Here is a 24,100-nt window from a genome sequence, read left to right on the forward strand (position 1 = left end):
GCCAGACTGACTGTTTTGATACCTGATAAGTATACTTCAATACAGAAAGTAGTACTACTTATACAAAGGATTTTTTTCATAATGATAAAAGAGAAATAACAATTATAAATGTGTAAGTGCCTAATAGCAGAGCCTCAAGATACATGAAGCAACAATCGACTGAATTAAACAGAAATAGACAAGTCCACAATTAGAGCAGAAATTTTTATAACTACCTCTCAGCAATTGATAACACACTAAACAAAAAAATTAGCAAAGACACAGATCAGAATAACATTATTAACTGTCTTGATCGAACTGATTTATAAATGACAAAAAGAGCATATACTATATGATCCCACTTATAAAAATTTCTAGAAAATATAAATTAACTATTAAAAGAAAATCAGCCAGGTGCAGTGGCTCACTCCTGTAATCCCAGCACTTTGGGAGGCCAAGGCAGGCAGATCACCTGAGGTCAGTTCAAGACCAGCCTGACCAACATGGTGAAACCCCATCTCTACTAAAAATACAAAAATTAACCAGGCATGGTGCTGGATGCCTGTAGTCCCAGCTACTCAGGAGGCTGAGGCAGGAGAATGGTGTGAACCCAGGAGGTGGAGCTTGCAGTGAGCTGAGATTGCACCACTGCACTCCATCCTGGGCAACAGAGTGAGACTCCATCTCGAAAAAAAGATCAGTGATTGCCTGGGGATGGGATAGAGAGAGTAATAGGTTGCAAATGAGCATGAAAGATCCTTGGAAAGTGATTAAATGTTTTTATCTTGATTGTGGTGATGCATTCATGGATATTTGTGCAGGTAAAATCTCATCATATTGTTCAACATAAACATGTAAAGTTTATTGTGCTTCAATTATATCTCAATAAAGTCATTTAAAAAAACCTTATCTGGCCAGGTGTGGTGGCTCATGCCTGTAATCCCAGCATTTTGTGAGGCTGAAGTGGGTGGATAAATTGAGGTTGGGAGTTGGCGACCAGCCTGACCAAATGGAAAATCCCCATCTCTACTAAAAAAAAAAAAAATACAAAAAATTAGCCGGGCCTTGTGGTGCATGCATGTAATCCCAGCAACTCAGGAGGCTGAGGCAGGAGAATTGCTTGAACCCAGGAGGAGGAAGTTGTGGTAAGCCGAGATCATGCCATTGCACTCCAGTCTGGGCAACAAGAGTGAAATTCTGTCTCAGAAAAAAAAAAAAAAAAAAAGAACCCAAACCACCTTATCCTAAGTAGATGTTCATGGTCTTTATCAGACCACCAAAGAAATCCATGGCACAAAAAAGAGGCTGATTAATCTTGGATTGGGTGGTAAAATTTTATTACTAGCAATGTTCCAGCTTTACACAATGAAATTTAGAGCTTACATCAGAAGCTGGGCCATATTTTAATTAATCCATTCATTTATTCGACATTTACTGAGCAACTGCTACATGCCAGACAATGCGAAAAATGCCCACTAAATAATTTATATTTAACGTCTGTTTCATTGTTTATATTATTTAATTTCTACATTATGTTTTGGAGTGGCAAGACATCCCCTTGTTAAGTGACATCACACGGCAACTTCATATGTTCTTTGCTTTTAACGATTGTCCTTAGGGAGCATTTTTGTCATTTACATACCCAAGAACTCATCATCATCATCAAAATATCTGTCAGAGAAATTGAGTATTCTGGGATTGCCGCAGTGAAGACGTGACCATCCTGGAACTTGTTCTGGGGCCAGCCCAGAAGAAGCTAGAATGGCCTGTAACGCTTGGCTCCTCTGGTTTTACACTGGGGGCAGGACTAACTCAATGCAGTAGGCATGGATATGTGTACCTGGAGGCCCAAACTGCTCCCTTAAGATGGCAAGTTGCTTTGGATCCCAAGTCATTTGCCAGAGGCTGCCATTCTAGCATTTCTCAGAATACTTTTGTTTGGTCGGAAACATGCAAAAATATCTGCTTTTCAGAGGATATGATATTTAGAACTATGAAGATTTGGTGAACCTCCAAACAAATTCGTTTATTTTTGATATTCTCTCTTTCTTTCAGAGTTCCTCTACCCAGGAGACTTCCTATAGACACAGTAAAGTTACCGATTTCTGGTTTTAGTTCAGTGTTTTTTATCTCCAGAAAAATGCTCAATCATAATAGCCACAGTGGCACATCCTATGCAGCTGACAGCCTCTGTTCTAAATACTTTGTACATATCTATGTATTTAATCCCACAACAATGATCTGGTGCTATAATTTTCTTCATCAATAGAGATGAGGAAATTGAAGCTCAGAGAGGTTAGGTAGATGATCAAAGCCACACAGCTGGTAGTTACTGGAACTGAACTTTGGACTCAGTAATCCAGCTCCAGAGTCCATGCTTGTAATCACTAGGCTGCACTGCCTTAACCCCACAGGCTAGTACCCTGTTGTTTCTGTTTTCAGTAGAGTAAGAAGCAAACAGAAAGAGAAAATGTTGAGGAAAGGTTTTTGTAGAACCTGTCATATCACACTTGGGAGTCACCTATCTTTATCCACACGTAAAGCCAGCAAGAGTAAAATGACCCATGAATTCATGAGCTCGTCTCTATATTTGAAATATTACAGAATAGCAATGGAATTCCCTTAGCCCATTGACTGACAAGAGGCATGCCGATCCACTTCTTAAAACACAGTTACAAATGCCAGAGGATGCACACACCATGCCCATCACTCCTACTCTACATTCACTAAATAGCCCAGTGATGCCAACTCTGTGAAATAATGGCTTCCAAGTAATCAGTTGTAAACAGAAACATGAAAATATTACAACAGATGCTGAAGTCTACACATTAGGAGTCAGTCTGTGTGTCTGAATAATATTTACTTCAAGTTAATTTAGGCAACTGGTATATTTTTGACCTTAGTTATAATAAATTTTACTATGGAAAACATATATTTCAAACTTCCTAGAATTCACTATTTACTAAGCGTGACTGGTGGGGCATGAAGTGGAAACATAGAGATTGAAGTAGGAATTAAAACAGTGCTAAGCCTATCTCCATGTATTTCTACATACACACACACACACACACACACACACACACACACACACACACACACACACAGGCTAAAACAAAACCATTCAGAATTTTTACATAGGTTATCAAGTGAAGCAACTGAGAGTAGAAATTTTCAGTTCAAAAACAAAAGCCACAGTACCAAATCTGAGGGTCATTATTCTAGTTCCCACGTAAGTTTACTTGCCTACAGTTCCCATTTAAATCTTTAAAATTTTATAGAGAAATGTGTATCATTTATATATCCCATTATGAACAAAATTCTCTCCAGAATAATAATACACACATACTTATTTATCAAACTGCACCCTTTTGTTTAATATAAACTCTTGATAGGGTAAACCAAACAACTAAAAAAAGGACAGATCTCAACTTAAGAACGTAGTAGTTGGTGTGAGCAGAAGAATGGGGGCAATTATTAAGGAAAAGGGGAAAAATGTCAACTCTGATAAGGGATTGAATTGGAAAGGCGGGCAGTTACAGATAGGACCAGAAGTTTTGAACTTGGTAGGCAGGCGGGAAGGAATGAGTTAAATTTCATACAGCAGGAAGCGCTGTTTATGGCAGTGAGTACCCAGAGGAAGGGACAGGCCCAGGGAGCCCAGGTGAGTGCAGTTAGAGCCTTTGTAGCAAGGAAGTGGAAATGAGTGGGGGTAGGAGTGGATAGGCAAGGGTTATAAGTGATCCCTACCCCTCCTAAATATGCAGGTAGAATAAGATAGTGAAAGAAGACAAAGACTGATTCAGTTAAACATATGGTTGTACAGAAACACACACACACATATGCTTGTTGTACATCTGTATGCACATTAAGAAGTAAATGATAGCATCATAAAGGTTTTCATTTATACAATACTCGCTTCATGCCAGTGGGATACTCCACTAAGGAGAATTTTATAAATGTCAGATGTGTTAAAGGGTGATTCTTCCATAAGCCACGCACCCATTTTCCAACCAGGCAAAGCACAATGTTGACACCCACATGGGGTGTGCTCTGATCCTCTCCCCAGGCACCCTCTCTGCTTTCACAGCTAAGGGGAGGGAGAGGAGTTATTTTCTCTGGTTTCTGGGAGAAGGAGGGCTAACACAGCAGCAGCAGTTTCCCGTTTCATTTTCTGCACCATTCTGAATGTTCTACTTCATATTTTCCACTTATATCCCCTCTACAATTTGTAAATGGGGATTGTATTAATATTCCTATATTAGTACACTTTTTACATATAGAGTTGTAAGGAAATAGATTTTAGAAACCTCAGCTTAAAATAGCTATCTTTTGAAGACCCAAAATTGCCAACGACACAGATTCAAGTTGGATCATGTTTTAGGGGAACTCCATTTCCTGTAAAAGTTTGGAATTCTATCATAACATGGGATGTAAAAGAGTTCAGTTTGTTTAAAAACTGTACACAAGTTTTCTCCATATCTTGTTTTCATTTGTGTATCAGTTGTAAATAAATATTGATGTTTGCCAAAATGTCAGCTATTTTAGGGAAAAAAAAATTGTTTTCGTTTGGCTCTCCTCCCTTCTCTATCCTTGAAGTAAGCCCAACTCTCCCAATTATAGAGCCTTCCATTGGCATCATGATCCCCCTGTTGGCAAGTCCTTCCCCACATGAAGGTTTTCCCTACACAGGATATGTAAAGGAGTATACAATTACTCTAACATTCAAATGACATGCAATTTCTATTAAGCATTATTAGTTTTATAATATAGATGTAGTTCAGGTAAGAATCAGATTAAACCAAAGCTTGCCAACACTTGAAAGAGGTTCACCTGAGAAGGGGGCTTTGCTATTTAATTAAGGCGCCGATCTGGTATATAGAAAACAGTATGGCTGAGAGTTCAAAGGACCTATTTGTGCAATTACCCAAACATAGAATACAGATCCAATGACCTTACTGTTGTGTGTCTCCACCTGCATCTCTATATAAAAGTAAGTAATTTAACTGGATGTTTTAAAGTGTGCTGTCTAGCTCTACATTTCTATAATGCTGGGCAGGAAAAAAATTGTAAAGTAATTTAACCTATCTAGCCCTTAGTATCAGAGAAAATAGAACATTTCTAATGGTGAAATAACTTTAGCATAGACGTATTATTCAGAAATTTTATAAAATGCTACCTCTTTCCAAAAAACATGATCTAGGATTCTGTTTTAGAGTCTGAATTACAGTCCTGTTTGAATTCAAGGAATAAATTAGAATAGCTTCTAGAATTTCAGAAACCAGTACAATTTCCAAAAATAAATAAATAAATAAAGGAACTAAGGGCTAGTTTATTTTTCAGTAAAAGATATTAAAAAGAAAAATAAAACCATCAATAAACACTATCATGACTACAATTTCTTTGAAGAAAAAAACATTTGGTATAAAAATTAAGAAGCACATGTTCACAGGATAAAGAAAAATAATTTATGTTGCATACTTAATTAAAAGCTCATGCATTTTCCTAATTTATTTCATTTGTCCATTAACTGGGAAGACATTATCTCGGACGAGCATAGATCAGAGAATTGTCTTTTGAAAAACTGGTAGATTAGATGACCTCTCACTTTCTGTCTTTTAATCCCATCTTCCCCTTAAATCGGTTTAATTATCCTGCAAAAATAGAACCACAGCAGTGGCTTATGCAGTTTCTTCTTGATGGGGGCATTTTCTCCATCCCTTAGTTTAACTTTGTTCTATTTGACTGAACATTGTCATTGACTTTCTATAAAGTTAATCATTTAGATATCTTTGGTTAAGTACATCTCAGGATTCATAATCAAAATACTGGCCATGGATGGCAGAACTATTTGTTGCTTGTGTTTCTTTTTGCTACTGATACTTAAGTACAGCCTTTTCTTTTCAGCCTTGGCTGGCCGTTCTCTGCCTGTGTCCCATAGCATTCAGAGTAGAGTATTTGGATAACAAGTACAAGCCACTTTTGCCCTTGTTCTGTCACTTCTCTAAAGCTTCAGAAGAAAAAAGGCAGAACACAAAAAATAAAAGTCTTCTTGCCTCATTTGTGTGTTTGATTTGGATTCCCATCATAATTGTATAATGGCCACCACCACCTTCTGTGAATGACCTTTGGAGACAATGACTGTAGTCAGGATTTTCTTGAAGTTGAACCCCCAATTCTCTGTTGCTGACAAGGCCTTATCACATGATAGCCAAGTTTGTGAGGCTGGTCTTTCAAAGGGGAACTTGTCTCTATGAAGGGATCTGAGACCAGATACACACTGTTGACTACAAGTTATTTATAGGTTTCTTAGCAGACACATATGCAATGTGCTAGCTCTTTAGAGCCAAAACACCAACATTAAGAAGAATTAATAAGTGGGTTTCATTTTGCACCAAGAGGATACCAGATTATATAAGAAAAGACACAAAGTCACATCACGTGCAAGACCTAAATGACTTTAAACAGAGATTCATTTCTTGCTCCCAGAAAGTTCAATCCACAGCTGGAGTGGGAGACAGAGGGATCCAGAATGACCAAACCATCATCTTCAACACTTGACTCTGGGGGTTATCCTGGGATCCTGCGAGACAACGTCCAGCTGACACTAAGTAAGAGACCACAGGATTGCACAGGTGGTTTTGTTTTGTTGTTTTGTTTTGTTATGTTTTAACATGACTGAGGCATATAAGTGGTAAACATCAATTCTGCCCGTATTTTATTGACCACAATTTAGTCATGAGGACTTACCTAGCTAGATGCAAGGAAGTTGGGAATGAACACTCAGCCTCCAGGAAGCCGCCACTTCCGAGCCACAGCCAACCCACAAGGAAGAGAAGATCTCCAGGGCAGCCTGCCATCTTTACCACAGGGAATTTGCAGAAACTCTTGCCAGATGCAAAAATTAAAGCTGGGATAAAACCAATGAAGAAATTTGCCAAAACATTTGAAACATGAAATTGTGCATACTTATTGACTAATATAAAAACAAGTTCTAGAAAAACAACTTAAGGGACCAAAATATTATATAAATGCTAACAGTCATTGACCAGATTTTTTAATTTCCTCAAGCACCCATTGACTGCTCACATTTACAAAAAAATTGCAGTGAAAATATAAAATACTATCCGTCCAATTTTTCTAGGCGTATATCCCTTAAGTGCATATTCCTTTTATGCCCAATTGTCCAGTCCTCCACATCCCCTTGTGCTTGTTAAGTCCCAACATTTTCCTGAATTGGTAAGGCTCCAGAAACCCCTGTACTTATCCCCGTGCGGAAGATCCCTGACTCACGATGGTTCTACTTACCATTTTCAACTTGAGGATGGTGCAAAGTGACACACATTCAGTAATAACTGTACTTGGAGTGCCCATACAACCATTCTGTTTTTCACTGTTAGTATAGTATTCAATACATTACCTGCACTATTCAACACGTTATTATAAAACAGGCTTTGTGTTAGGCAACTTTGCCCAGTTCTAGGCTAATGCAAGTGTTCCGAGCACATTTAAGGTAGGCTAAGCTAAGCTGCGACGTTCTGTGGGTTAGGGATACTACAAGCATTTTTGACTTAGGATGAGTTTGTTGGGGTGTTACTTCATCTTTTTTTTTTTTTTTTTTTTTTTTTTTTGAGACAGTCTCACTCTGTCACCCAGGCTGGAGTGCAGTGGCACGATCTCAGCTCACTGCAACCTCCGCCTCCCCAGTTCAAGTGATTCTTTTGCCTCAACCTCCTGAGCAGCTGGGACTACAGGCGCCCGCCACCATGCCAGGCTAATTTTTTTATTTTTAGTAGAGACAGGATTTCACCATGTTGGCCAGGCTGGTCTTGAACTCCTGACCTCAGGTGATCCGCCCTCCTCGGCCTCCCAAAGTGCTGGGATTACAGGCGTGAGCAACAGCACTGGGTTATTACTTCATTTTAAGATGAGGAGCATCCAGCTAACCCTGCACATATATCCCCACACATAGGTGTCCCATGTCTTATGTCCAAAGGCAGGGCCACACCTCTCCCTATTCTAGGCTCTCGATCATGCAAAGCTGCATTGACCCTGTGTGTTCCTTCCATATTCTCACTCCTCTTAACCTTCTCAGTCAGATCCTCCATTCACACTCAGAGTAACTTTCTGCTAATAGGTAAAGGAGTTACATTTTCTCAGGTAAATCTTAATTATAATTGAGTTTAAAGCCCTTTAGCGCAAGATTCGGAACTAACCCAGATGCAATTGCAAAGTGTTTTTGTCCTGGAGATTGAAGAATGACTCAGAATTTACCACCTAGAGGGCCGGACTTTGGTCACCTTGACCTGGATGATGGTAGTGCATGGAGCTTGTTATTTTATGTAATTTCAAATTTGATATTAAGTTGATTATGTTGTATTTATAACCCTGCATTCTATTATTTGGAAGAGAACAACTACATACCTAGCACTACATGCTAACACTCATTGACTAGATTCCTGAGTTTGCCCTTCTGTGGCTGAGGTGGATGGGGTTTTCTAAATATAAAATCATGTTGTCTATAAACAGAGACAATCTGACTTTCTCTCTTCCTATTTAAATACACTTTATTTATTTCTCTTGCCTGACTGCCCTGGCCAGAACTTCCAATGCTACGTTGAATAAGAGTGGTGAGAGAGGGCATCCTTGTCTTATACCAGTTTTCAAAGGGAATGGTTCCAGCTTTTGCCCATTCAATATGATATTGGCTGTGGGTTTGTCATAAATAGCTCTTATTATTTTCAGATACGTTCCATCAAAACCTAGTTTATTGAGAGTTTTAACATGAAGGGATGTTGAATTTTATCAGAGGCCTTTTCTGCTTCTATTGAGATAATCATGTGGTTTTTGTCTTTGGTTCTGTTTATGTGATGGATTACGTTTATTGATTTGCGTATGTTGAACCAACCTTGCATCCCAGGGATGAAGCTGACTTGATTGTGGTGGATAAGCTTTTTGATGTGCTGCAGGATTCGATTTGCCAGTATTTTATTGAGGATTTTTGCACCTATGTTCATCAGGGGTATTGGCCTAAAATTTTCTTTTTTTGTTTTTTCTCTGCCGGGTTTTGTTATCAGGATGATGCTCGCTTCATAGAATTAGTTATAGGGGAGTACCTCCTTTTCAATTGTTTGCAATAGTTTCAGAAGGAATGTTACCAGTTCCTCTTTATACTTCTGGTAGAATTTAGCTGTGAATCTGTCTGGTCCTCGTTTTTTTTTTTTTTTGGTTGGTAGGCTATTAATTACTGCCTCAATTTTGGAACTTGTTATTGGTCTGTTCAGGGATTCAACTTCTTCCTGGTTTAGTCTTGGGAGGGTGTATGTGTCCAGGAATTTATCCATTTCTTCTAGATTTTCTAGTTTATTTGGGTAGAGGTATTTATAGTAGTCTCTGATACTAGTTTGTGTTTCTGTGGGGTCAGTGTCATTTTTATCATTTTTATTGTGTCTATTTTATTCTTCTCTCTCTTATTCTTTATTAGTCTAGGTAGCAGTCTATCTATTTTGTTAACTTTTTCAAAAAAGTCAGCTCCTGGATTCATTCATTCTTTTGGAGGGTTTTTTGTGTCTCTATCTCCCTCAGTTCTGCTCTGATATTAGTTATTTCTTGTCTTCTGCTAGCTTTTGGATTACTTTGCACTTGCCTCTCTAGCTCTTTTAATTGTGATGTTAGGGTGTTGATTTGAAATCTTTCTAGCTTTCTGATGTGGGCATTTAGTGTCATAAATTTCTTTCTTAACACTGCTTTAGCCATGTCACAGAGATTCTGGTATGTTGTCTCTTTGTTCTCATTGGTTTCAAAGAACTTCTTGATTTCTGCCTTAATTTCATTATTTACCCAGGAATCATTCAGAAGCAGGTTGTTCAATTTCCACGTAATTGTGTGGTTTTTGAGTGAGTTTCTTAATCTTGTGTTCTAATTTGATTGCACTGTGGTCTGAGAAACTGTTATGATTTCCATTCTTTTGCATTAGCTGAGGAATGTTTTACTTCCAATTATGTAGTTGATTTTAGAATAAGTGTCACATGGCACTGAGAAGAATGTACATTCTGTTGGTTTGGGGTGGAGAGTTCTGTAGATGCCTATTAGGTCCACTTGATCCAGAGCTGAGTTTGAGTCCTAAATATCCTTGTTAATTTTCTGTCTTGTTGATCTGTCTAATATTGACAGCGGGGTGTTAAAGTCTCAAACTATTATTGTATGGAAGTCTAAGTCTCTTTGTTGGTCTCTAAGAACTTGTCTTATGAATCTGGATGCTCCTGTATGAGTGAAAATATATTTATAATAGTTAGCTCTTCTTGTTGAATTGTTTTGTTTAACATTATGTAATGCCCTTCTTTGTCTTTTTTGATCTTTGTTGGTTTAAAAGTGTGTTTTGTCAGAGACTAGGATAGGATTGAAACCCTTGTATTTTTTTTTCTTCTCATTTGCTTGGTAAATTTTCCTCCATCCCTTTATTTTGAGCCTATGTGTGTCTTTGCACATGAGATGGGTCTCCTGAATACAGCACACCAGTGACCTTGACTATCTAATTTGCCAGTCTGTGTCTTCTAATTGGGGCATTTAGCCCATTTCCATTTAAGGTTAGTATTGTTATGTGTGAATTTGATTCTGTCTTCATGCTATCTGCTTATTTTGCTTACTAGTTGATGCAGTTCCTTCATAGTGTCATTGGTCTTTACATTTTGGTGTGTTTTTGTAGTGGCTGGTACCAGTTTTTCCTTTCCATATTTAGTGCTTCTCTCAGGAACTCTTGGAAGGCAGGCCTGGTGATAATAAAATCCTTTAGCATTTGCTTGTGTGAAGGGATTTTATTTCTCCTTTGCTTATGAAGCTTAGTTTGGCTTGATATGAAATTCAGGGTTGAAAATTCTTCTCTTTAAGAATGTTGATTGTTGGCCCCAATCTCTTCCGGTTTGTAAAGTTTCTGCTGAGAGGTCCGCTGTTAGTCTGATGGGCTTCCCTTTGTAGGTGACCTGGCCTTTCTCTCTGGCTGCCCTTAACATTTTTTCCTTCATGTCAACCTTGGAGAATCTGATGATTATGTGTCTTGTGGTTGATCTTCTCATGGAGTATCCTAGTGGTGCTTTCTGTATTTCCTGAATTTGCATGTTGACCTGTCTTGCTAGGTTAGGGAAGTTCTCCTGGATAATATCCTGAAGAGTGTTTACTAGCTTGTTTCCATTCTCCCTTCGGGTACTCCAATCAATCATAGGTTCAATCTTTTTATGAAGTCCCATATTTCTTGGAGGCTTTGTTCATTCCTTTTTGTTATTTTTTCTCTAGTCTTGTCTGAGTGCCTTATTTCAGCAAGGTGGTCTTCAAACTCTGATATCCTTTCTTCTGCTTAGTCGATTTCGTTATTGATACTTGTGTATGCTTCACGAAATTCTCGTGCTGTGTTTTTTAGCTCCATCAGGTCATTTATGTTCCTCTCTAAACTGGTTATTCTACTTAGCAGCTCCTCAAACATTTTATCAAAGTTCTTAGCTTCTTTGGGTTAGAACATGCTCCTTCAGCTCAGCATAATTTTTTGTTACCTATCGTCTGAAGCCCACTTCTGTCAATTCGTCCATCCGATCCTCCATCTAGTTCTGCGCCCTTACCGGAGAGACGCCGCAATCATTTGGAGGAGAAGAAAGGCACCCTGGCCTTTCAGGTTTTCAGGTTTTTTTTTTTTTTTTTCTGATTCTTTCTCATCTTTGTGAGTTTATCTAGTTTTGATCTTTGAGGCTGCTGATCCTTGGATGGATTTTCTGTGGGTATATTTTGTTGTTGTTGATGCTGTTGTCATTGCTTTCTGTTTGTTTGTTTTTCTTTCAATGGTCAGGTCCCTCTTCTGTAGGGCTGCTGCAGTTTTCTAGTGGTTCACTTCAGGTCCTATTCATCTGGTTCATCCCTGCACTTGGAGATGTCATGCAAGGAGGTTGCGGAACAGCAAAGATGGGTGCCTGCTCCTTCTCCTGGGATCTCTGACCTCGACAGGCACCAATCTGATGCCTGTAGGATTGCTTCCCTGCCCTGTTCTGCTCTGTCCTTGAGCCTCTGGCTGGAGTTATTGGAGTTCCTGCAGGGAAGCCCCAACCAATGAGGAAGGATGGGTCAGGGTCAGGCCTGAAGAGATGCCCTGGCTGCAGCCTGCCACAGCCTGTGTGTTGCACTGTAGGGGACACATCTTGAGACCAAGCCGTCCAGCCTACCTGGCTTTAGCAGGGGAAAGTGCAGCCTGGAGCTATAGAGATGGATGCTGTCCTTCCCCTGCCCAGGGAGCTTAGCATGTTAGTTGCAAGACCCAGTACTGGCTGCTGCTCCTCCCCCAAGGAGCTCAAACAGCTTAGACAGTATACAGCTGCAGCCTTGGTGCGGGTTTCCCCTTCTGCTGGGAGTTCAGTAGGCTCCAGCTGAGAAGCTGTTGAGAACCTGCATAGCTCCAGGGTTGGGATGCTAGAGACTGGTGGTGTGGGTTCGCAAATGGAATCTTCTGATCCATGAGTTGCACAGTTCCATGGAAAACGCACGCTTTCCTTGGATGGGTACCATGCTCACTCACTGCCTCCCTTGGCTTGGGGGAAGGGGCTCACCTACCCATGTGACTCTCAGATAGGCTGCCCCACCTCACCGTTCTTCTTCTCCGTGGATCACACCAGCCTTCTAGTCAGTTCTGATGAGAGAACCTGGATACCTTGCTTGCCAGGGAGGGATTCACATGTTTATTATGGTACTTTTTAAAGAAAATTTAAACTTTATCAATTTTGTCTCTTTAATATGAAAACTGGGAAAAAATTATAAAAGTTAAAGCTTCCCTGGGACTGCGGTTGTTGTCATTCGATCTGTCTATCTGCAAATACAATGCATGATCATCCTGGGTATTCTGCAAATGTTTACTCATTGAAAAAATAAATTCAATCTTATATCCCTTTCTCCTTCTTCATACAAATGTATTGATGTAGTAGGTGCTTATTAAATATTTCATTGACTTTTTAATCAACCTTTTATATGTCTTGTTTCTTCTATACTCCCCGTCTCTTACTGTTTGCAGCAACTCAGCATTTCAGAGAGTAATCAATAGTGGTGGAAATTGAACCACCATGATAAACAGAAGAGGAAACATTTTATTTGAGTATCTACATTTTATATTATAAGCATCCTCTCCAATCTATTTGTGCAGCCAACTCTGCAAACAGGCCTAACGTGATTTAATATAATCAAGATTCAGTACTGCCTTTGTCCTGAGAGCAACATAGCTGTGGGTCTCCGATGACTCCTATTTAAGAACTCTTGAACTAAGCTGCCTTTGTCTGTATCAGGGTGTTTGGATCACCATCCAGAGTCCATCTTATGCTCACCTCCATGTCCTGCTGTCTTCTCAGTATCCTTATCTCTTCTGACATCTCTGATGCTAAGGGAGGAGTCCTCCCTACTTGCAGTGCTTTCTAGCATTCTGTTTATTTGTGTTTATAATCACTATGAATCTCTAATATGCCACAGTATATTTCTGGTGTTTTGAGGTCAAATTAAAGAGTAAGAGTTAATGCAAAATGTTAATTAGATGACCTTTCAGAAAGCTTGATGGGGTGTACAATGCATTCTCCATTATTTTTGCTTTAGTTGAAGATCAGTCAATTTTTTGTTTAGTAACCTGAACAGGCATAAAACTACATTTTTGCCACATCATGATTTTTTAGTCATTAGCTATGGTCTGATTATTGGACTTACTTGACATTATGCCTTGTCTGGAGATTTTCATTGATTTTTTTTTCAAAGAAACCAGAAGCTCTTTCCATATTTTCTTTACAATAGGCCTGAAGTATAAGAGCATACTTTTGAGAAATATCAATATTCATAAAGGTGCTGATAGAACATCGCTATTTCATTTTTTATTTTTATAGATGAAAAAAGGAAGCCAAAGTAATAGACCAATATTGAATTTAGAGAGATTTGTGGTATTTTAAAAAACCAAGCTGATAATTAAATAAGAAATAGTGTTGACCTGAGAAGGAAAATTCACTAGTGGGTAACCTTAAAGTAGATTATGTTAAAAATGCATGTAAGCATTACTCTTCACATACATACATGCCACAATAAAATATGATGAAGCTCCCGCCATTACACTGATCACATAGGACAGGATGATTACTATACTTCTAGAAAGTGGTTGGGTCCAAGGAAAATGTACAGTTTTTAGACATGATATCAAATTATAATGAACATTAAGTCAGTCCCTAAAGAAGAAAAGAGATTATAAAAGGTATGCATAGATAGGAGGGAACAGAGCTCAATGCTTGGCCTTGGCAAATGTTGGGGGTTTGGGGACTGACTTTGAGTTTCAGACCCAAGGAATCACCTAAAAGGAGCTGTTCTGTTTCCATCAGACAAAAGCCCTTAGTTCCTGTAGCTGCTGGGTGGAGGCTGAAGGAACTCTAGGAAATCTGACAGGTTAGATTCTGTGAAGGGCTGCCCTCACTATTGACTTTTCCTGGATGGTTCTGACCAGTCTTGCCAGTTGATGCACTAATCTGGTTTTGAAGTTGGAGACAGAAAACACTCTTTTTTGTTGTTATTGATTTTGTAATAACTTGCTGCTCCACTTTCTCAATATTATTCTACTAATAATTTCTAAAACATATTATTTTCTAAGCACTTTTAACAAAGTATCATAATTTCTACCTTAAAATATATAGCATTTTCCTATAAATGCTTATCTTTTCTTGTGACCCATCCTCCTGGCTTCTATCTTTACTGGATTTGTAATCTCTAATGGGATCTTGCATAGAATGTCAGGTATAGATCAATGACAGCTACCCAAGAAATATGATGGCTGATGGTTCACAACACCTTTCGGCTGGAAAGCAAATTTTCACAGATGGTGCCACACACATATAGACACACATACACACACACATCCCCCTCTCCACAGGCACTAGTACTTCTTAATATTTCAGCTAATGTATTTATTAGAATAAAAATATAAATATATCGTCTGTCTTATCACTATTCCTCTTTGTCCCTTAATTTCTGCCACCTTTATTAGCCCCTCCAAATATGGATATATGAATATATATGAAATATATATTATGGATATAATGGAAATAATATATGTGAAATACATAATTTCATATATATTAGTATATTCATTATGTATTAGTATGTTTCATATACTATATGTGAAATACATAATTTCGCATGAAATATGAAATAATTATATATATAGTATGTGAAATGTAAAGGAGTTACATTTTCTGAGGTATATCTGTGTTAGTATCTATATATCTATATTTATATCTATATTAATATAATCCAGAGTCAATATTGTACAACGTTCTAAAAGTAAATGTACCACCTATCAGGCTATGGGCTTTTAGTGGATAAATAGTGTTTCTTTCTTTTTTTTTTTTTTTTTTTTTGAGATAGGGTTTCACTCTGTCACCCAGGCTGGAGTGCAACGGTGTGATCTCGGCTCACAGCAGCCTCCACCTCCTGGGTTTAAGTTCAAGCAATTCTCCCGCCTCAGCCTCCCGAGTAGCTGGGATTACAGGGGCATGCCACCAAGCCTGACTAATTTTTGTATTTTTAGTAGAAACGGGGTTTCACCATGTTGGCCAGACTGCTCTTGAACTCCTGACCTCAGGTGATCCACCTGCCTGGGCCTCCCAAAGCGCGGGATTGCAGGCATGGGCTGCTGTGCTTGGCCAGTGTTTCTTTACTCTGTTGAAGTTGCCAAATCCTTTGAGCATAAGCTCAGTGGCAATATTTGACAGTTTAGGATTTATGCATTCTCTAGACTGCACAACTTGGCAATGGAAGCAGCCAGTTGTGAAGAGCCACGAACTACTTGCCTTTCTCTTGCCCAAAGTCTTAAAGTGAGCATATCCTGTTTAGGTCAAATCAAAAGTTAATACGTCTTTGAAAGCTACATTAATGGGAAGAGAAGAGGACAGACAGAAAAGAGAAGGTGGGGTAGAAAAGGAAAAAGGAAAAGAGGATATTGAGAGAGAAGTAAAGTATCTCCATTCTGTCCTCAGAAAGGTGCACAATCATGCCTTTCTGAGCACAATTGGAGACAACTGGGTGAGAAGGAACAACAAACAGAAAAATAATAGCCTGAAGAAAAAAACTGACTTTTCAAATGTGTAAGTTACCTAATGAAATGTAATATTTTCATCCTTTCTATTAAAGATCACAGATGTGTGTACATCTGCCTGGAATAACATACGGGACTCGTTTAGTGAAACCATTTGCTCTCCTTCTGAAAACGTCTATAGCAATGCCGTATTTCATCTGAAATCCTAGCTGCCTATTGATTTCCAGGGTAGCTTCTAGGGAGGCCCTCTGTGTGATTTGAGGACTGATGAAGAATCCATATGTCATGACAGTTCAGACAACAGCAACAAAAGGGAAAAAGGCTGACATAATTCTTTCTCTACTATAATTGTCGGTGAGTTTACAGTTAATACACTAGACCAAATGATATAATTTGTAAACATGGTGAGTTATGGTTCTGATCTTAGGCCCCGAGGCCAACCCAGTTTGTATTACAAGTGGACATTTCCAAATTTACCCTTTGGTTGCCCCATAGGAGTTAAAAAAAACCATAAACCTTTTGGAATTCGTTGATTGGCCACACTGAGATAAACACACAGCTTTCTGAAACAGAAGAAACTGTTTATTTAAAGCCACTTTATTATTTCCACTAAAGAAAAATGGAAAACATTTAAAATGTAGAGCATTTTAAAGGATTAAATGGTGCTGATGTGTGTATGAACTTGCTAGCCCTTAATTGAAGTCCCAACTTTCAGATTCTTCTCCACCCACATAAAGTGGGGCCATCTGGCAAGGTTCTACCCAAGTGGGGAACATACCCTTCTTTATATTGTGATTGGATATTACGGGTATGTAGCAAAATAAAGCTCAAGCACAACAAGGAAACCTAGCACCCAAAAGGGTATGGCTAATGCAAATATGGGAAATAGGGTTTTGCTAAATCTGAAAAGTATATATTGCAAAGATAAGTAGCTTGACCTCTTTAGTATGCATAAGGATCACCTAACAGCTTGCTAAAATGTGGACTTCAAACTCAGTAGCTTCAAACTTCAGTAAGCTTTGGGCAGGGTCTAAGAATCCACAGTTTTTTGTAAGCATTGCTAGTAATTCTGCTGGTTAATGAATCACACTGAGAAATATTTTGAAAAGATCATTTTGATATGCATCATTCAAAAACACATGTATGAAAGTGTCTATGTAAAATTTCTTTCAATTATTTATGTATTCATTCATTACCTATGATTAATCTACTCATGTGCAAATTAGTAGAAAAGATTTACTCAAATGATGAGAAATCTTTATTTTCTTCAAATACATTTCAAGATAGTTTGCAATGTTCAGAAACTATTAGGTGAATTGAGCAAATAAAAATGAGTAAAACTATGAAAACTGTCACTATTAACTTAATAAAGATTGCCAACATGGCATTTTTCCAGTAAAATAGTAAGTGATAGCTGCTTGAATATGGATTCTTTTTAGGTTGTGAATCAACATTTTAAATTGTTTTGCATGTGGAAAAATTTCATATGCTAAATTGCAAGTAAATAGGTCTATTTGTTTATTGGTCCATTTATATACATGAGCATGAGTGTCCTTAGACTTGTAGCTAATGCAGGACTAATGGTGATTACAACACGTCTCTTAAAAATGAGGCCGGGCGCGGTGGCTCAAGCCTGTAACCCCAGCACTTTGGGAGGCCGAGACGGGTGGATCACAAGGTCAGGAGATCGAGACCATCCTGGCTAACACGGTGAAACCCCGTCTCTACTAAAAAAAATACAAAAAACTAGCCAGGCAAGGTGGCGGGCGCCTGTAGTCCCAGCTACTCGGGAGGCTGAGGCAGGAGAATGGCGTAAACCCGGGAGGCGGAGCTTGCAGTGAACTGAGATCCGGCCAATGCACTCCAGCCTGGGCGACAGAGCGAGACTCCGTCTCAAAAAAAAAAAAAAAAAAAAAAAAAAAATTAGAGGAGGAAGAAGAGAAGGAGAGGGAAGAGGCAGAGGAGAAAGAGGAGGAAAAGAAATCAAACTAACCTCCTCACTCTAAATTTACTCTTATTTTGTGGTGTCCAGCATCCAAGATGATACCCAGTGATCTCTGCCTCCTGGTATTTATGCCATTCTGTAGTTCCTTCTCATGTTGTATCAGTGGTGGGTTTAGGTAACCAATAGAACATTGTGGAAGTGACGGTTTGATGCCTCTGAGTCAGGGTTATGGAAGACATTGTGGTTTCTGCCTTGCTTTTTCTGAGAGATATTGGGGGAAGCCAGTTGCAGTGTCTTGAGGACACTTAGGTAGCCTTCTGGAAAAGTCCATGTGGCAAGGAATTGAGACCTATAGACAACTGTCACGTGAGTTAACCAGCCCTAGTGAACCCTTCAAATGACTGTAGCCCTGGCTGACACCTTCACTGCAACTCTACGAAAACCATCCAGCCAGAAGCACCAGCAGCTCTCAGTTCCCTGACCCATAGAAACTGTGTGTTATAATAAATGTTTCTTATTTTAACCTTAAGCTTTGAAGTAATTTCTTTATGAAGCAATAGAAAAAATAATACAATTTTCATTTGAAGTTGCTATGAAAAATGTCTATGGTGGGACTCTCAAACCATCTGCCATTTGACCTTGTGATGTTCTATTGTCTAAAAAAAGGAAAAAGAGAAGGAAACTCCCCTTCATAACATTTAGCATGTTCATTCATTACCAATGGCTAATATTGTTTGATACTCCAAGAAGAGAGATAATTAATAAATAAATTTTCTTTTGTACCATATTGCATAGAAAGTGTCAACATACTCCTTTTCAGTAAGAATACTTAACATTGTGTGAAATTGAAGGCAAAACCACAGTCTTTGATGGAATTTTGTCTTTTTAATCACAAGTCTAACTCTACAAGAGTCTCAAAAATAATATAAATATTAATTGCTTGCAACTGCATACCCATTCTTAATCATACGATTTTGAAAGAGGGGAAAAGATCACAAACAAAAGATATTTCGTCACCCTTCAATCTTGTAATTATACTACAATTCCTCATTTTTAATAAGTTTACTTTAAGAAATAGAAAAAAATATATTTTCTACATCATCTTAGACTCTAGTTTGAAATTAAAGAACAGATGATCCCCAAGAAGAAAAGGTTATAACCTTTTTTTAATCTTATAGCTTTGTGCTCCCAAATAGTCTTACTAATATCTATAAATATATTTTTTATTCACAATACATGTGGGGAAATTTGTTATGATCTTGATTACACTCAGTGAATCTTCAAAATTAGTTTCAAGTGTCACCAAATGTAACTCACATCAAAATATAGTTTTAATTTTGAACAAGTCATGTATTGCTGATGGATAGCCATAAAATGTATATTAAAATGTGGTGTAATGGTGATACCCTTTTTAAGAAGAAACTGAACCTCATCAAGGCAATGGAATCCATGAAGGTAACTTGTAACTAAAGATTGGGTGGTTTATAAATATTGTAAACACTACGGCCAAATGTGGCAGACCTGTGAGATGGGCAGAGGATGCTCTACTTGCCCTTCCTTTCATGATACCTACACACCTGAAATTTTAGATTTCGAAAACCTTTCTCTTTAAAATATGATTTTTCTGTAATCATAGGTTTTTATATTCTGCTACCAGACAACTATCTTAACAACTGAAGTAACTTAGATGGTTCTCATAAATACATTTAATGTTGATGCTACTTCCCTGACTCCTTCAAATTAAGGATATTTTGGGGAGCCAAATATCCTGAGGCCTTATTGTTCATAACATATATGCAGTTACTTATTTCATATGGATAAGCACAGACCTATTAAATTGTTTTTCCAAGTTATAGATCTAAGTTTGAAACATCAAATAAATATTGATCGGCTGTTTTGATAATTTAAGAAAAACTGAGAGGACTATTTTTTTTTTTTTTTTTTGAGTCTCCCTTTGTCACCCAGGTTGGAGTGTAATGGCACCATTTCGGCACACTGCAACCTCTGCCTCCAGGTTTCAAGCGATTCTTCTGCCTCAGCCTCCCAAGTAGCTGGGATTAGAGGTGCCCACCAACATGACTGGCTATGTTTTGTATTTTTAATAAAGGTGGGGTTTTGCCACATGGGCCAGGTGGGTCTCGAACTCCTGACCTCAGGTGATCCATCTGCCTCGGCCTCCCAAAGTGCTGAGATTACAGGCACGAGCCACCATGCCCAGCCCCCTGAGAAGACTATTTCTATAAGGATATTTAAAGGTTATAAATAGACACGTTATAATAGAGTTATTAACACCAGTTTCTATAGCATTAGAATACCAATGGCTTGGTAAATGTTTCAGGAAAATATCTGACAAAATCAAGAAAGCCAGTGTTTTCATATATAACTCATAAATATATATATATATTACAGACACGCACATTATATTACACAGGTATGTGTGTATATATATAATTTCAATAGGTAGCAACAAATAATTTGTTTGATTCACATTACTCATTGAGTTATTAAATAGATTCAGGTCAACACTTAAATGAATAGTGTAGAAAATTTTAAGTCTCGTGAAATTTTAAGGGCAACACACTCAAACTGTTGAACCATTATTACAGTATTTTATAAAATAATTTGGCCATGATGTAAACATAAACTCATATATTACAAATCATAACAGTGCCACTCTTAAAACTTCATAAAGACTTTCCATTTGACTTGGAATAAAATCCACACCCCTTGCCATAGCTTACATGGACCCACATGATCTGGCCCCCCTCACCTCATGACCTTCTCTAGTAACACTCACTTCCCCTTCCAATACTCCAGCCACATTTGTCTTATTTTCTGTCCCTGGAACACACTGTACATATTCCTCCTCAGAGTGCTTTGGATTTGATATTTTTGACAAGGTACCACTGCTGCCTTTATTTACTGAATTTGCAATTTCTAATAGGGCTTTCCTCAGAATTCCAGGTGTTGATCAAGTAGTAGCAACGGAAAAAACGAAACAAAACAAAAACACCTTTTTTTAAAGAGCAAACTTAATGATTCCAGCATCTATTAGTAAAGAAGTAAACTTACAACTTTTGAGTGGTGATCATGGCTTATTCTACTAGTGGATTCTCTCTCTCTCTCTCCCGCTCTCTCTCCCTCGGTTCTGCCAGCAGTAACCTGATATAAAAACCAGACAATGATATTATAAGAATAGTACAGTACGGACTAAATATTCTACACAAATATAGATGCAAACATTATTCACAAAAATTTGGGAAATTAAATTCAACATGATTAGTGGGGTTTATCCCTTGAATTCAAGGCTGGTTTAACATTTGAGAATAAATACATACAATTTACCATATTAAACTACATTTCAGGCCAGGTGTGGTAGCTCATGCCTGTAATCCCAGCACTTTGGGAGATGGAGGAGAGAAGATTGCTTGAGCCTAGGAGCTCAAGACCAGCCTAGAGAACAGAGCAAAAACCCACTCTACCAAACATTTAAAAACTAGGGGGATATGGTGGCATGTCCCTATAGTCCCAGATACTCTAGAGGCTGGGGTGGGAGGATAGTTTTAGCCCAAGAGGTCAAGACTGAATACTTTCCCACTAAGATTGGGAATAAGACAAGAATGATGATTCTCACCAATCATTTTCAACATTGAACAGGAGGTTGTAGGAAGTGGCAATAAGACAAGGAAAATAAATAAAAGGCCATAGATTGGAAAGGAAAAAATAGAATTGTCTCTAAATGCAGATGACATAATTGTCTATAATCCCAAAGACTATGAAAAGGCTATTGAACTAATAAGTGAGCTTAGTAAGGTGGTAGGATACAAGGTCAACAGACAAAAATCAGTTGTATTACTGTATACAGTATATTAACAATATATAATCAGAATTAAGTTTTAAACATACCACTTACAACAGCATAAAAACACAAAGTTCTGTACAGTAAAAACTACAAAGCCTTTCTGAGTGAAATAGAAGAACATTTAATCAAATAGAGGGATTACCCTGGTAGCTCATGAATCACAGGTGTTAGTTCTCACTAATTGATGTATATGTTCAGTGCAATTTTAATCAAAATTCCAGCAGGCTTTTTGGGTCATACTTGGCAAACTGATGCTAATTTATATTAAGATGCAAAAGACTAGACTAGTCAAAATAATTTTGAAAAAGAAAAACAAAATTTGGATTAATTCATGCCATAACTAAACTGTAGTTTCTACAGGTTAGTCAGAGATATTTCTGCTATAAATTTCCACCAATAAAACATGCCATCAAGTATGTATGTGCATATAAAAAGGTTGGTAAAAAATAGCATGCTAATAAATGCAAAACCACACAATCCCTAGAAGATAGCATGGGAGGAAATCTAGGTGACCTTGGGTTTGGTGATGACTTTTTAGATGCAACACCAAAAGTACAATTCATGAAAGAAATAAAAAACAATAAGTTGCACTTCATTAAAATTAAAAACTTCTGCTCTGCAAAAGACATTATAACAATTAAAAGACAAGCCACAGATTTGGAGACAATTTTTGCAGAACACATTTTATAAAGGACTAGTATTCAACATATACAAAGAACTCTTAAAACTCTACAATAAGGAAACAACCAACCTAATTCAAAAAAAATGGGCAAAAGATTTAAACAGAAATTTCACCAAAGAAGATATATGGATGCAGATAAGCACATGAAAAGATGTTCAGCATCATATGTCATTAGTGGATTGCAAATTAAAACAACAGTGAAATACCACTATGCATCTATTAGAATGGCTAAAATCCAAAACATTACCAATAAATGCTCTTACAGAGCAAAAAGAAAATCTCATCATTGGTGATAGGAATGTTAAACAGTACCACCGCTTTGTAATTCTGTTTGGCAGTTTCTTACCAAATTAAATGAACACTTAATCATATTATTCAGCAACTACACTTCTTGGTATCTACCCAAATAAGTTGAAAACTTCTGTTCACACAAAAACCTGCACATAGATGTTTATAGCAGCTTTATTCATAATTGCCCAAACTTGAAAGAACCAAGATGCCCTTCAATAGGTAAATGCATAAACTAATTGTGTTACATATGTAGAATAGAACTCTCTTCAGCAATGATAAGAAATGAGCAATCAAGCTACAAAAAGACATGGAAAAACTTTAAATGTATATTGCCAAGTGAAAGACACCATTCTAAAAAGGCTACATAGTATATAGTCAAGTTTTATGGCATTCTGGAAAAGGCAAAACTATGGAGACAATAGAAAGATCAGTGTTTGAAAGGGACTCTAGGGGAGGGAAGGAGGGATGAATAAGTGGAGTGCAGGGGATTTGGGGGATGGTGAAACTATTCTGTTTGATCCTGTAGTGGTAGATGCATGCCACTACACGTTTGTCAAAACCCACAGCATGTATAATGTAAAGAGTGAACCCTAATGTAAAATACAGACTTCAGTTAACAAAAATGTATCAATATTGACTTATCACTTGTAACACATGTAATACACTAATGCAAGATATTAATTATAGGGGAAACTATTGAGGGAGCAGTAAGGGAATATGTAGGAGCTCTGTAGTTTCAGTTAATTTTATCTGCAAACCGAAACTTCTCTAAAATATAAAAAATAATTACTGAGACAGGAAAAAGCTTGCTGCTGTCATGGTGACTCATTAAAAAAATAAGGTAAACACATAGGGTGTTAAAAGGGAGCTTGAAAGTTTGGAAGGAGTCTGTGTTCTCAAAAGAGTCTTGAAATAAATTTAAAACCTTTGGAGGTGATAGTAAAGACAGAGAACTAAGAAAAATTGTTCCCATAAAACTCAATGTCTAAAAGGTACTTTTGATGAAGTAACACTGTCTAAGTCTTTTTTATACTTGTTACCTTAATTTAATAACATATAGTTCCACATTTAAATAAGGATTATCTGGAGATATTATAATTCCTATACTAAAAGGGGGTTTACATATATTATCCCCAAATCTCATACAAGAAGTTAGTACCACTCCGTTTCATAAAGAAGAAAACATCGATTTTAGGTTAGATCAACCCAGATTTGAAACCTACTAGCTGGGTCAATCTAATCTAAAATCTATACTTTTCT

The sequence above is a fragment of the Rhinopithecus roxellana genome, chromosome 14, assembly GCF_007565055.1.
Source record: "Rhinopithecus roxellana isolate Shanxi Qingling chromosome 14, ASM756505v1, whole genome shotgun sequence".
NCBI lineage: Eukaryota > Metazoa > Chordata > Mammalia > Primates > Cercopithecidae > Rhinopithecus > Rhinopithecus roxellana.